This window comes from Leptinotarsa decemlineata, unplaced genomic scaffold (genome assembly GCF_025532065.1).
Source record: "Leptinotarsa decemlineata unplaced genomic scaffold, Ldec_3_MD MMD2_tig00004307_RagTag_RagTag, whole genome shotgun sequence".
Taxonomy (NCBI): Eukaryota; Metazoa; Arthropoda; class Insecta; order Coleoptera; family Chrysomelidae; genus Leptinotarsa; species Leptinotarsa decemlineata.
Genome location: NW_027412606.1, coordinates 10,727,686 through 10,743,769, shown reverse-complemented (window position 1 = coordinate 10,743,769; position 16,084 = coordinate 10,727,686). Strand labels below are relative to the sequence as shown.

The window sequence follows — 16,084 nt, the reverse complement described above, 5'->3', positions numbered from 1 at the left end:
GTGAAAGCTGTCCACCGTTGACTAAATCTTCTTCATATCGTCAATTCGGCAAAATAAACAGATATTGCTGATTGTTGGAAACATTTAAGAATATAATTTCATATTTTTTCGACTTGAATAACGTCTGAAGTTCCATTTGCTTTAGATTTGAATAATTATCTGAAATATTTTGAGAGCCTCTATTTTTCTTATCTTTGGGAGCTACTAAGGTGACATTTGGAGACACTGAATTGTTGACGTTGAAGTGTTGCCAATTGTATGCAATTTTGAATATATGGTTATTGGTATTTTCACAGGTATTTTCTATTGGTTTGGCAATACTGAGTCATATTCTGTCATTTAAAGTAGATGTTGGAGAGTACTGTTATTATGTTTGTTTCACTGATGTAGGTTTGTGTTTCAGTTTTCTATTACTGGATGTTGAATGAAATTGGAGTTTTGAAGAACCAGATCAGAGAAATAATAATTTATTCATACTCTATGGTGCTGTATGGTAAAAATACACCATTTCTAAGCTATAAAAGGCATTTATGCGCGTCACATACTCACTTGTGAAGTCACCAATCTGAAGTCGTTTTGATGTGGTGTGAAATATAAAGGATTGGAATTGAACTTGAAGTGAGAATTTGATAGTATATGATTTTAACAAATGAACATGTTTCGTGATAATAAATTATTTTGTCTGTTTCAATTAGATTTCTATCTCGTCAATGAAAATGTTGAGGCCCAAATGAAATAATAACACTAAATATATTCAAGAAATATGTTTTTGTGAGATTCCATCAGCTGATTCCATTACATACGAGTATGATAACACTGAAGTGATTGCAGGTAATAATAATAGTTTGAAGGTATGAATAGACTGAGTATGTTCATATTAAAAGAATAATATACACGGTGATCCATTTGAACCATAACAGTTGGTAATGTTTCCTGATGAGAGTTCGTCAAATTGGTATGGCTGAATTTAACTCCATTTTGATGTTAGCCTCATTTTAAATTTGGTAATGATATACCAGGTCATTCATATGACCTGGTATATTATTGGGAACGTTGTTTCCATACGTATGCCGCATACTATATATACATTATTTCTAAGGCAACCAGAAATATTTTCAGAATTTTTGGTTACCTTGATGATAAAATCCAATGTTCCTACCTATTCCTTGAAAGACTCCAGAGGATTGCTAATCAGGCAGATATGAAAACAGAAATTGAGAATTTGGGAAAGAAAGGTTCACAAACTGGAACAAACTTGAAACAAACACTTCATTATAAACATTGAATTATACCACAGAAAACATATTTTCGATACAACTCCTTTCATAAGAATATTGGATTATATAGAAATACCTACGTTTTCCTATTGTAAAGAGAGTATATGAAATTCATTGCTTTTTTTCTTTCTTTCTTTAGAAGTTTCCCACATCTTTTGCATAAAGATGAAGACGTATAAAGCTAAAAACCTTTCTTTCCCAAAAATTAATCTCTCTTAAAAATACTTCTTTCAATTCAAACAAGATTCATATGTCTGGGATTGAATCAAATATGAATTAATTGAGTGTCTCATTCTGTAATGTTATCCAGATTGGTGCTGAAGAGCAAATGTCTTAATTCCGAAACATCAATATCCGCCACTGGATGGAACACGATAGTGAAATTTCACCTCTTTTCTGTAGTATATTGTGTAGCTATCCTGAATGATATATGATTGAATTCCATAACGAATATTTGGAGTAAAAACTGAATAGGAAGAAGTGTATAATTCAATGTCTATATGAAACTAGTTCGATTGGGCTTTTTCTCCCAGTTTGTGTCTGAAAGTTACTTCTTTGCAGGATCTACACATCTTTGTGAGGATTTCATTCGAAATTAATTGCTTTCTTCCTTTCTTTGGAAGCTTCTCACATTTTTTGTATGAAGATGAAGAAGTAGAAAAGCAAAAACCCTTCTTAAACTTAATATTTCTTAAAAATATACCTCTTTCAATTTAAACGAGAAATTCGAGGCTTTATAAACCAATAGCATTTTGAATTTTTGATAGCCCAATCAATTCCAAAGAAATTTATGTGTAATTCATCATATCTATTTGAAAGCTTCTGTGATTCATACGACCTATTGTATCATATTTATTCCGACATATACGTCAATAAAAAATCCATGTGAATAAAAAACCACCTGATTTAGTTAAGTCACCACCTAACCACTATCAACTACCAGCGATGACCTTGATTGGCTGAGGAGCCTGTGGTTGCGGGAACAAAAATTCTCTCGGCTCGGCGGTCTAACATAGAAACAGTTGAATACGCCACCGCTGCTGTAGTAGACCCACTACTACTGTGTATGTGCCCCCTTCCATCTCTTGAATAGTCTCAGGTGTCTAACCTGACCGACCGTCAACTTGATTCTTGGTCTCTCCTTCCTTGTAACTGTTAGTCGGCTCGAATCGAGTGACGAGGGGCTCAAGCGTCTACCTACCTGTGCTTCTGTTTTGGGATTATCTATTTATTTCGCCCTTTGTTACCTATTATGCGTGGCTTTTGTCAACCCCCATAGGTATTATACACCTGTTCCCAATAATAGTCTTGTGGTGCAATGTGTTTTGTGAACAGTAAACTTATTGTTATGTTTAGTGTCTTCGTAATGGCATTGGATTCTTATTCTTCAGATTCATCTTGAGCAAACTGGTGAGGATTATGATACAAGTAATGAGTAGCTTACCTAATAAGAGATAATGAAATTCATCCGGATTGTAAACCTAAAACCAGCTAATTAATTTGTCCCAGATTCTAATGTTTACTTCACTATGAACAGACAAAATACTTCATATATTTACAAAACCAATAAGAAGAAGAAATTCCAACAACTTACGTACTTTCTTGGTTTTTTGTATATATGAAATGTTTCTCCAAAGTTTACCCGTAAGTAAACAAGCATTTCCACTAGATATACCTAACTAATAATAATTTTTCGGTGGAATTATCGTTATTGTTTTATCACCAAACATGTTTGAATTGAATATGAGCCTTGAAGCAACCATATAGCTTTATCAGTTATTGTCGTTCTCGCTACTATCACCTGTTTGAAAGAAAAACGGAATAATAATTTAAAGCAAATATCGTACTCTACTTTACACTGTTGCCACGTGAACACGGCACATTTAATATAGCCAAGCTCCATATCAAGCGGAAGATAAAATTTGCCGCCATCTTGACTAACGAGTTCAGATGAATTGACAGATCGACACTCTCACCTTCTGTCCTTTTTTCAAACTATTGGCGTATAGAACACTTGGTGTTATGAAATGATAATTTTCTATTCATCCAGGTGCTTGAAATTATTGCTGTCTGAACCACATCTGGAGGCTTGTCGGACAAGAAATATTTTAACATATTTCGCCCACCAGAGTTTGTATCATTTACTGTTCTGGCTACTAGAAATAAAGACTTGTGTCTTGTGTTATTGCCAGTATATTTAGGTGATGGTGGTTAGATATTCCGGAATATCGGAGATGTAGTTAAGCTTCCAGTTGAAAATATTTTTTAAAGTACCTATATATTACTATATTTTTGATACGTTATCTCGCCAAAAGTTCATTTAATGTTGTTTTTTTTATTCATTTATTACCGTTTCATCGATTTCTAATTTGGTTGCGATTCAACAGTTTGTTTTGCTTTCCCAGTTGATGATTGATTTAAACAATCAAAGATTATCAGATGATTGCCTGGAACTAATGACTATATAACTGCCCAAGTCAAGATGATTAGTAAATTGTGATACCTTTGTTAACTTTTGCTTCTTACTTTATAAAGTAAATTTTCTATAATTAGAGAATGACAGCTTTATTGAACAATATATATACACAAACTTCATTAGTGACACTGATATATTTTTTTAATTTTCTGTGGCTTCCATTTTAATGATTACCGGTCAAATGTGAATTCAGATGCCTTGTGAGGTTGGTTCAGTAACCCCTGTCAACCACATTGAATTTTCATATTTATTTTCAGGCCTTAATTGTAGTCTGATTTTATACTTTATTTCAGAGTGTTTTGCTCTTCTTTTAACACAGATATCGTTGAGCTAGCAGGATCCAACCACAGAAATAAACATTTTTTGAACCAGGTTACCTAACCTAAACTAACCTATCCTAACCTAACCTTACCTAACCTTTTGTTGAATCAGGTTGCGTCATAATTTTAGGTTTATTTTAAGAACCAATTGCAACTTATCACCGATTTTCTATGTGTTTTTTTAATCAGTGTGTTCTGCTAGCTTTAGTGTTAGGCTGGCAGAACTGGATAAAAATCTTTCTCTTTTGGAAACCAGTTTTTTGCTTCTCGTTTGAAGCAAATATTTGGATGATTACCTTACAGACGCAATAAAAGCGGAAATAATTTTTGAAAATATTTCTCAACTATGTGGGAGGAATATACTGAGAAATTTCAGGCTCATTAAGGCTCCTGTGTCCCCCCATCGCCGACTTTAGATGTGTGTGCTTTAGACCACACGACAGAAGTGAAACTTCTTCAGCTCCATATATAATAAGTATTATGTACAAATGTATATACATATACATATATTAATTTTATACAAATATTTTAATTTATTATGGGTTTTCATTGATAAAATTATTTTTGAATATATTATTTATTTTTATTTATTATATCTATAGAAAACTGCATAGATTGTTCTTCCATGTCCTGTAGTAGCCCCATTTCGGTTATTATTCAATAGCGACCCCCTCCGGCTTCGCATGGGTGCAATGCTGATACTAAATCACTATACCGGGTGTCAACGAATCTATTAGACAAGTCATAACTTCTAGACTATTAGGAGAATTGAAATGAGATTTGGTATAGTTGAATGGTATGTGGAGAGGAATGTTTTCACATATTTTTCACTTTCCGGTCACTTCCGGTTTCAGCGGAAATGGCTCCGGTTCTGAATTTTTAAATGGAACACCCTGTATATTGTAACATTTTTGGATTTCTGAGACAATTCTGGATCAGAAACTGACATTTCCGGAAGTTTTTCAGCCTACTTGATTTTTTCAGAGTCACTTTTAAAATTGCATCTAGGTGGTAAACTAATCTATGGACCTCAGGTGATATCAGAAAATTGCAATAGCGGAGTTTTAGTGACTAGTGTGTTGAATGTGAATGAGACAAGTTTACAAAATAACATTTTCGTGTCTAACTATTATTTTTCAAATGGCGACCATTTTTTGACAAGCACTTTCCGAAAAAAGGATTTTTTGACTAATCTAACGATACTAATTTATTTGCGATTGGATTACAAATAAGAACATAAATTAAATATTACTGAGGAAAATACTCCATACAAATTCATTTACTTTTGTCAAGGGTGCCATGGATAGGAATGATGCATAATATTTTGCGGTTATTTCCATCAAGTCTACTTTGGAGAACAAAACGCTCACCTAGGTTATGACAGTGACATAAGCTTTATGAGCAGAAAGTAGAAGTTTCTCTTGATTTTCGTTAATTTTAGTTTAATTTTTCGTCGAAATAATGTATACTCAAAGTGAAAAAGTGGATATGTTGTTATTGTTTGGAGAATGCCACAGAAATTCAAGGAAAGCTGCTGAGTTGTATGCTCAGAGATATCCCAATCGGCAACACCCATCTCATCAGTATTTTCCCTATGTTGAGAGTCGTTTTAGGCAAGAGGGAAATCGAGACGCAGAACAGAGGTTTGTCATAAATGAGGAGACTGAGATTAACGTTCTTACTATGGTAGAAGTTGACAAAACGGTTTCTTTAAGAGAAATTAGTAGAGAAATGCAGATAAGTCACGAATCAGCAAGAAAAATACTGAAAAAGCACGGATATCGAGCATTTAAATATCAGTTACATCAACATTTGTATGCTGACGACGGCAATAGAAGAGTAGTATTTTGTGATTGGTTGCTTCAAAATCATAGAGTTAACCCAAATTTTATCAACTTCATTCTATTTTCCGACGAATCACGGTTTACAAATAATGGCATGTTTAATAAGCAGAATTGTCGATACTGGGCCCAACAAAATCAACATGCAATGAGAGAGGGCAATTTTCAATAAAGGTTTGGCGTCAATGTCTGGGCTGGTATCGTTGGAAACAGAATAATTGGTCCAATATTGTTTCAAGGTCAGTTAACAGGGGTTAGATACTTGGGTTTTCTTCAAAATGAAATCGAGGATCATCTTAATGATATGCCTTTAGAAGTTTAACGGCAAATTTACTTCCAGCAAGATGGAGCACCACCCCATAATAGCAGAGACGTACTTGATTTTTTAATAGAGCATTTTAATAATAGAGTTATTGCAACCGACGGTCCAGTACGGTGGCCTGCCCTCTCACCGGATCTGACTGTGTTAGATTTCTTCATTTGGGGATATGTAAAAGAAAGGGTCTACTATGCAACAGCCCCAGCCACTCTCGAAATCTTAGAAGAAAGGATTCAACAGGCATTTAGAAGTATATCGCCTCAAATGTTACAAAACGTGTTGAGAGAAACAATTGAACGAGCTGAAATGTGTCTTGAACAAGGAGGGATGCACTTTGAAAATTTACTTTAGTGGAATTTTCAAGAACTTAGGATATTGCAAAAAATCTAAGTGCATCGCTGAAATTATTAGTTAAATTTGTTAAATTTGTTGATCCAATCGCAAATAAATTAGTAACGTTAGTGACCGGAAAGTGAAAAATATGTGAAAATATTCCTCTCCACATACCATTCAACTATACCAAATCTCATTTCAATTCTCCTAATAGTCTAGAAATTATGACTTGTCTAATAGATTCGTTGACACCCGGTATAGTATAAAACAAAGTTGCTTCCCGCTGTCTGTTCCTATGTATGCTTAGATCTTTAAAACTTCACATTGGATTTTGATGCGAGTTTTATTAAATAGATCTGTTTAAATCTGTTTTTCCGTTAACCAGCTGTCGCACCCCTACGAACGACAACCCTCAGAAGCCGAAACTTGTGCGAGCTAAGGATTAACGAGGTCTTGCCTTTTGACATGTGATTCCTAACACGGATTGGACGATAGCAAGTGAAAATCGATTGTTCAGACTAGAGCTTGAACCACCGACCAACACGGCAGTGAAGTCGAGTGAGTGAACAAAGCACCCACGTCGAACCGCCTGGCTACCGATAGAGTGATTTAAGAGAAAGGTAACAAGTATAAAACATGCATAATATAGTAGAGAAACACTGATAATTATAGAGGTTTCTGATGGGATGTCATCTATCTCTATGAGATAGATCAAAAAATGTACTACAGTATTTGTACACATTAAAACGATTCACAAAATAGTTCGCGATGGTATATGTCTATCTCTTAGACATAACCCACGATAACCATTATTTATCCTCGAAAATTAATGGCTTGTGTACGAAGTAAAATTAAGCAATACAACATTAATCCTTATCCAATTAAGTACCTCAGATACATTTTGCATGTAATATATGTATCAATATGGTCCTTTACAGCATTGGTTGCGGCGGTACCGGCCGGAATGCCGGCGGCGCGTGCCTTTAAATAGCTCGTCGAAGGCTGCGCTTCGCCCTATAGCACGTTATGATTAGCAACGATCTCATGCATTCATATGTATTAGTATCTGCATTGCACCCGTGCGGAGCCGGGGCGATTCGCTACTAGACATGTTAACTCATACGAATCATGAAGTGCTATAAAGCGAAACGCGGCCTTTGACGCGGTATTCAGAGGCACGCGCCGCCTGTCCCCGGCCGGTACCGCCGCAACCGCTATGTCCGTGCGGTTTAAATCTGTCATATCTTTGTAAACATTCATTCAAATCACATGATGTAAAAGGTCGCATTGATCTATATTAAATGCACAATGTTTATAAGGTACTTAATTGGATGAGGATTACTGTTGTATTGCTTAAAATCGCTTCGTTTATTGTACCATGACGGACTTTTTTGTAGACCTTTTTAAGGTGTACAATACTGTTGTACATTATTTTGATCTCGTAAGGTTCATCCAGCGTTTGCAATTTAAGCGCAAAAAATTTGTTCATTAACGATATCACATTAGAAACGTCTTAAATTATCATTGTTTCTCTAGTACATTATGCATGTTACATACATATAAACCTAATTGAATCACTCTATCTATTAAAAAACCCGCATCAAAATTCGTTGCGTAGTTTTAAAGATCTAAGCATACATGGGGAAAGAGAGCGAAAAGCGACTTTGTTTTGTACGATGCAGTGATTTGTAGTCTCTAATTTATCTTGTAAAAAGTTCACCAATAATTGTCCATCTTCGGTCGCGAAATTAACATTGAAATCTTCTGCTAAAATTAATGGCAACGTATGATAGTTTCCTTCTAATTTTTCAGTACTCGTCCGTAAATGTGTACTCGCACACATTTATGCACGAGTAGGCTATTACTGTAGTACCTTATAGTAATATATAAAACGTATATCTCTTCTTTTCTATCTTTACCAACTTATACCTCCCTGTCAACTTCCGTTCGCCTCGTCCGATCACACTTTTCGTAACACTCACGTTACGCATTCGGACAGTTTAAATGAGGAGAAATAAATTGTTCAACAGCATAATTTGGGTTCTTTAATTATTGCAATATCAAAAATTTTCAAAAAGTGAATGACTTCCTTTTGGTTTCGCTAACTCAACGGTAAAGCTAGCAGAACCCACTGGGTTATTAAAATTAACAGATGGAAAATAGGCGATGGGGGTAATAGAAGCCTAAAAGAAGCCTTCAATTCTCATTATATTTTATTCCCACCCATAATTGAAGAATGTTTCCGAAAAATTATTTTCGTTCTTGTCGCTTGTGTCTGAGGTAATCACCCAAATAGTCAATGCAAATTAGGAGCAAAATAAAGCTCAATATCATAACGGGGGAGCAATTTAAAAGTTTCCAAAAAGTGAAGTATTTGGTTGTGTCAAAGGTGAAGGTAACAGATCTCTCTGATTTAAAAAAATAGAACGTACATAATCGGCGATACAATCAATCGGAGCCTAAAATTATGACGTAGCCTAATCTAACAAAATGTTTTTTCCCGTGGTTTGGTTCTGCTAGCTTAACAGGGGTCGTACGGTGAAATATATCCGGTGAAATAGACATGACACTATGACGATCACCAGTGTGAAAAAAGAAACACTATGAGGGATATTGAGCTTTATTTTGCTCCTAATTTGCATTGACTATTTGGGTGATTACCTCAGACACAAGCGACAAGAACGAAAATAATTTTTCGGAAACATTCTTCAATTATGGGTGGGAATAAAATATAATGAGAATTGAAGGCTTCTTTTAGGCTTCTATTACCCCCATCGCCTATTTTCCATCTGTTAATTTTAATAACCCAGTGGGTTCTGCTAGCTTTACCGTTGAGTTAGCGAAACCAAAAGGAAGTCATTCACTTTTTGAAAATTTTTGATATTGCAATAATTAAAGAACCCAAATTATGCTGTTGAACAATTTATTTCTCCTCATTTAAACTGTCCGAATGCGTAACGTGAGTGTTACGAAAAGTGTGATCGGACGAGACCTCATTAATCCTCCTGAGAGTTGTCGTTCAGATTTGACAGACATAAATTCATTTCAACATATCTATTCATCATTATATAGATAGATATGTATACTGAATATTGGATTTAAATATATTTTTGATGATCTTTTTTGTTCTTCCCTCGATTTAAGAGCGTTATTTATATTTTACACGATTTTCATTTTGTAAACCTTATTATATAGAGCTGTTCTTTTTTCAGCAACTATTGAATATTCTTCTTTGTTTCGTGTATATTCATGCGAACTTCTTTTTTATGAAGAAGTTGCATAAATAGCCATCAATTTTAGTGCAGCAGATAAACATGCACATTTCTAATGGACCTACTTCGTCAAGTGTTACAGTATTTTTATAAATTTGAAAACTCTTCAGAAGTCCTTATAATTCGATCTTGAAAATTACTGAATCAGTTTCTTTTTTTTTTTTTGATTTTGTACATTATTAACATTGGTTACTCATTATTGACAAAAAATTTTCGAAATAAATTGAAAGTGTATTCCATCATCAAACAACTTGTACAATATGATCTTTCAAAACTTTAGAGAGCAAACAAGGTATGTAATTATAGGATGATTTAATAATTCTAAATTTTTTTCTTCATATTCACCATGTTACCTGCGTCATCAGTCATTTCACTAATAACACAGTAAAATATATTCTTGCACATTTATTGAATTAATAACCAATTCGGTAAGGTAATGAGCAGTATGGGGATGACCAGATGTATCTATGATTTCTAAAAAACTATTTCGCAATTTTAGTTATTGAATCGTCTCTCATTATGGCTCATTATAGACCTTCATCATTAGACCTTCATCAAAGATCATACAAATTGTGAGTCCAGATGAGACGTTGAAACTTTCAGATTGTTTTTTTTTCAAATATATAATTCCACCATATGGTGGAATTAGCCAGATTTCAATATTTTGACAGCTCTCAAAAATCGTTTTATGCATCGATCTAATACTTTTCTTGTAAACTGCTTTATAACTATTTTCCCAACAGCAAACCGTTATTTTACCAACTCGACACGTGTTTCGATCACCAAGTGATCATCTTCAAGAAGAAGTTTGATCTTTCTTTTGAATATGATCACTTGGTGATTGAAACACGTGTCGAGGTGTTAAAATAACGGTTTGTGTTGGAAAAAAACTCCAGTAATATTCATTTAAAAAGAAAGCAACTGGAAAACTCCAAAAAAAATTACACCTATTGCGTTGTTATCTGGATCTTCAAATGAGAGTTCTTTCAATACTCGTTGTTAAACACCTGAAATATTCGAGGATACTGATAGATCGTTGATATGGTCGGGCGGATCTTTGTTGTGGTGGTTGATGACAAAGTCTGATGCTCTGATTCATTAGGTATAAAGACTGGTATGGTATGGTTCAATTCTCTAAAGTTTCTATTTTTCTATGCTACCTGAGTAACCTTTATTCATACTGTTGTAAATCACGCTCAAAAGAAAATAACGCCGGCCGACCATAAACCAAATGTGACGTTGCTACGAGCGCGCGAGAAGCAGCGAGAATAATGCTGCCGACTTCGACAGAAATTCGGAGGCATTTTTTTATCGGAAAAGTGGATACCCCATTCGATTTGGGCATATTTGCAACATCTAGGTTCCAAGTTTCAGCCCAATATCTCATAAATGGTGCTAGGTTATAGGATGACAAATTTCCAAATGCATGATTTTTTGACTGACCCTGTATGAAAGTCTATGAACTTTACAGAAAAGATGAAGTAATCATTCAATGAAATAATACTTCGCATACTCAGCTACGAAGTTACATAGATTGTAATCGTTTCATGGAGTTGTGTATAATTTAATTAAAATCAACAAATCAAAAGTTTAAAACGTGTTTTTAATTTTAGAATACTTACCAACAACATAAATAAATTAAACAGTAAATGGAACAGTTTTTTCATATATTGGAGTTTTCAATATATCCTCCTTCAAGCTTTATACATTTTTCGTAACTTTGTCGCAAATTCTGGCGGGTCTTCCTTAATTGGTCTGGTGTTATTTCACCACACTTTTGCTTTATCCTCTCTTTCAATTTTATGGTCTATCAAGTATCCCCACAGAAAAAAATGTAATGGAGTCAGATCTGGTGATCGAGGGAGCCAACAAATAAGAGGGCTGTTTCTTCCAATCCATCTTCCTTGAAGTTTTTCATCAAGATATTGCTGCACAGCAATTACATTGTGAATGGAGGCACCGTCTAGCTGAAATATAACATTTCTGCGTTCTTCAATGCTTAGTTCTAACATGTAGTTCAAGAATTTCTTGTCAAAAAATTATAAAATCCTCCACCGTCTAGTGTATTTTCAAAAAACACTGGACCTATTATATGGTTTTTCAATATTCGTACCCAGACATTGATTTTTTGTGAATATTGTCTTTTTGCATTTATCATCCAGTGTGAATTCTCACTTCCCCAGTACCTGGAATTCTAAGTGGAAACTGTACCGTTAGTGGTGAAGAGAATATTGCCCAGAAAGATATTGAAATTAATAGACAGTTACATACTCTCGCTACTTACAATATGTCTATCAAAAGTGAAATATTTCCAGTAGCAATTGTAGTTCCTCTTTTCAAACAAGAAAATACATCTCTCATAGATAATTACCATCAAATATCATTGTTATCCTCGTTTTCTATAAAAGTTTTGGAGCGAGCTGTGTACAAAATAATAATGAATTTTGTTGAAACGTTCAATATACTATTTCCAAGTCATCAAGGAAATAGGAGAAATAAATCAGTTGAGACAGCCGTATTATCATCTATTGAATTTTGTTTATTTTTATTTGGATCAAAGTCGTTATGTATTAGTATCATTGATGCTTGATCTATTATATCAAATGCTTTTGGACAAGTTGTATTGGCAAAAGTGGCATACTGTTGGAATGGATCATATCATATTCAGAAAATAGAGTGACATCGTCAGGCAATTTGTCCTGCTTGGGGTTCCACAAGGTACTGCACTGGGGACATTAATTTTTCTGCTATTCAATATTGATCTTCCCAGATATATGAGTAGAGGAGAAATTACTATTTTTGAAGAGCATACCACCATCCTCAAGTGTCTGTCCTGGTGGATGAAAAAGCAAAAATCAAGGGATCAAATTTTTTTTGTCGTGTTTGAATGCAGATAAGTTCACATCGGTGCCTTGACTGGAGTTCTTTTATTCAGATAATTGCATATATGATGCTTATGTTTGCCTTTTTATATTATTTTTGTTGTTTAATCAATTGAATTGATTCCTTTAATCCAGTATATAGAGTGAGAGATTTCTTGCAATAATTTCATTCTGTAGATAGGTTCATACCTTGTTCTTCAAATAACCAAAATGTCCAGAGCTGAAATGAAAGCTGAAACCAATACATAAAAATGAACCGATTAGGAACTATCCGCGTGGACTGTTGGATTGGCGGTTCGTATGGGATAATTTTTACTGAGTTTCATAATTGGCTGAAGAGTCATAAAATTAAATTAGAAGTCATGTTACGGTGATGAATAGAAATCGGGGAATGCGGGGATGGTTAACGTCGTCGTGTTCAGTTCAGGAACTGCTCGCGATTTGAGTGTTGAAATTCGATATTGGTGCAGTTATAATTACCCGAAATTTTTAAATTTTTGTTATCTGTTTAAAATGTGGCGTTCTGGACAAGTACTAATAGTAATAACAAGTGTGATAACAACGCAGACTTTTTCCTAAAAAGAAATACCAGTGTATATTTAAATGTATATAAGAATCTACATGTCAAGTTTGGTTTCGAGGGAAACAAACTATTATAAGCAACATCAGATTTTACCAAAATTCCTTTCTCGACTGTACGTAAAATAGTCAAAAACAAACCTTATGATACAGGATTACCAATATCGTTAGATGTTCATCTAATAAAATCATTGAAAAAAACAATATACGACTGTTACAAAAGCAATGAGATTCCTACAACTGAAATCATAAGGAAGAAATTGAATTATTCCGGCTATAACATCAGCTGCTGTGACAAAACTCTTCAGAATTGGATGAAGAAACTAGGATTTAGATTTGAAATAATAAACAAACGTCAAACAGTCATAGAAAGCCGAAGAATATTGGAATTGCGTAACAAATACTTGGTACAAATACCGATGGTTGGCCGACGGGTGGACCGATGGTTCGAGAATGTGTACGCCTAACATGCCTACAAACAAAGGATCGCGACAATCATTGTGCATTGCGGAGAAAGTAAAGGATGGGTTCCGAGTTCTTTAAAATTATGTGGAAAAAAACTTGAGGACTGCAATATTGACTATCATAAGAACATGGAAGCTAATATTTTCGAGGAATGGTTTGAAAACACATTGATCCCAAATTTGGATGCAAATATTGAAATAGTTCTTGACAACGCTTCCTATCATTCGCGACAGCTCATCAAAGTACCGAATAAAAATTCGAGGAAAGATAAAATCAAAGTTTTTTAATGGATAACAATTTGTTTTTTGAAGATTACTATACTAAAAAGCAACTACTTGAAGTTTTACAGACAAGTATCCAAACAAAGTATTTCTTTTAAGTCCCAATCCATTTATTGAAAATATCTGTATCCAAACCCGCACCATCTTGACGGTCGTATTGTGATCGAAAATTTTTTCTAGTAACTCAGATATATGAATCTGTAAAACTTCAGATGAGCCTTAAAGGCTCTTCGAAAAAGTAAAATGCTATCAGATATTCATTGATTGGTATATTCGCGACCAAAAATGATGAAATGTTACGTCTAGCATGTCACAGCGAAAAAAAAACAGAAAAATAGTTTTTTAGATTGTCCCTTTTGTTGTCTCCTTTCTTCCTTTTTGTTTTATTAATCCTTCCGCCATATAACTGTTTCTTCTCATTCCATGTTGATTCAGTTATTTTAGCAGTTTCTTGTTCTTTCATTTTCCTTTTTTTAATTGTTTGTTTCATTTCTTGTTGCTTCAGTTATTTCAGCAACTTGTCTTGTTGATTTTTGCTGTCATGTAATCGGAGGGATCAAATATGCCTTTTTTAGCGAGAGCTCGTTAACATTCCACGTTAACACTCCATCATTATCACCTTTTTGAAGAACCAGAGCTGTGTGAACTCACACATGTTTGCATATGCTTTCAACAAGTTTTTATATACTCCTCCAAAAAACAATATGTCGGAGTCGAACGGTCAAAGTCTTCCAGGTATTGATGAATCTTCAAAATGAGTTGATCGTATTTGCGTTTGATATCCACAAATAGAAATCGGTTAGTAAGGCAAATAAAAGCCATGATTCCAATAATTCCATAAGTGTCTGAAGAATTGAAAAAAATATATATTGCCAATAATATCCATTATGGAAATTCTAAATAAAATTTCCCGTGAAGAAGCATTATCAGTGAGTTTTGGGATCTGAATAATTTTATGAGAGGACTGAAAAGAAATCGAATTTATGGTTTCCCAATAACCAAAGTGAAACTTAGAACTTGGATAGTTTTAGGACAAAAAACATTTTCTCAGTGTGCATTAGTGACTTTGCATAATTTTGCAATAGTTTGAGTAACGCTTATAATGATATTTTTATAGACTCCCAGAAACTTCTTGTGAACTATCACACCGTTATTTTTTCTTTGAAACTCTCCCAGAATATGCTTTGAATATTCTTGTTGAGGCCATTAATAAATTATTTCATTCTGGCAGATTTCCTACAAGTCTGAAACTAGCAATAGTCATTCCGCTTCATGAAGGTGGTGAAAAGAATGATCCATCCAACTTCCGGCCTAAATCATTGCTTCCGACAATCTCAAAAATTATTGAAAAACTGGTAAAAAAGAGAATGCTCAACTTCTTAAGTATTCATAACATACTATGCGAATCTCAATATGGATTCCAAAGCCATAAAAACACAGGCGATGCTATCTTCTATTTTCTGGAAGATGTATACATTGGTTTAAATAATAACGAATATATTGGGGCAGTATTCTGTGATTTCTCAAAAGCGTTCGACTGCGTGAACCATGAAAAACTATTATTTAAACTTCAGTGCTATGGCTTTGGAGGATTGTTGAATAACTGGCTTTACAATTATCTAACAGGCAGGAAACAGTTAGTAAATCTCCAAGGAAATACATCGCATATTGAGAATAATACATCAGGTGTACCACAAGGTTCGGTTCTGGGTCCTATCCTTTTTCTGCTTAATTTGAATGATCTCGTAACCATAAAGGGAAGTTTACACTTTTTGCGGATGACAGACACCACGATCCTTTGGCGTGGGACAAATGAAGCTAATCTCTGGATCTTTATAGGGTTAAACAGTGGTGCAATTCAAATTCCTTATGTTTCAACACAAATAAAACAAACATAGTTTGCTTTAAACTCAATTTTGACGACTTACTTATAGAAAATCACGCTATAGTTAACAAAACTCACAAAATTTTAAGGGGTATTTATAAATGATGAACTAAAATTTGATGGGCATATAACATATTTATGCAAAACAATAGCA

General features: G+C 34.2%; 1 protein-coding gene across 1 annotated transcript in view; it reads left to right on the top strand.

Moving 5' to 3' along the window:
- The first annotated feature begins 2,286 nt into the window (after positions 1 to 2,286).
- LOC111507516 (uncharacterized) overlaps positions 2,287 to 16,084 on the top strand; it is a 74,118-nt gene continuing 60,320 nt past the window's right edge. Inside the window, 1 exon segment of the mRNA XM_023162830.2 lies at positions 2,287 to 2,687. The gene's annotated coding sequence lies outside the window, so the exon portion shown is untranslated.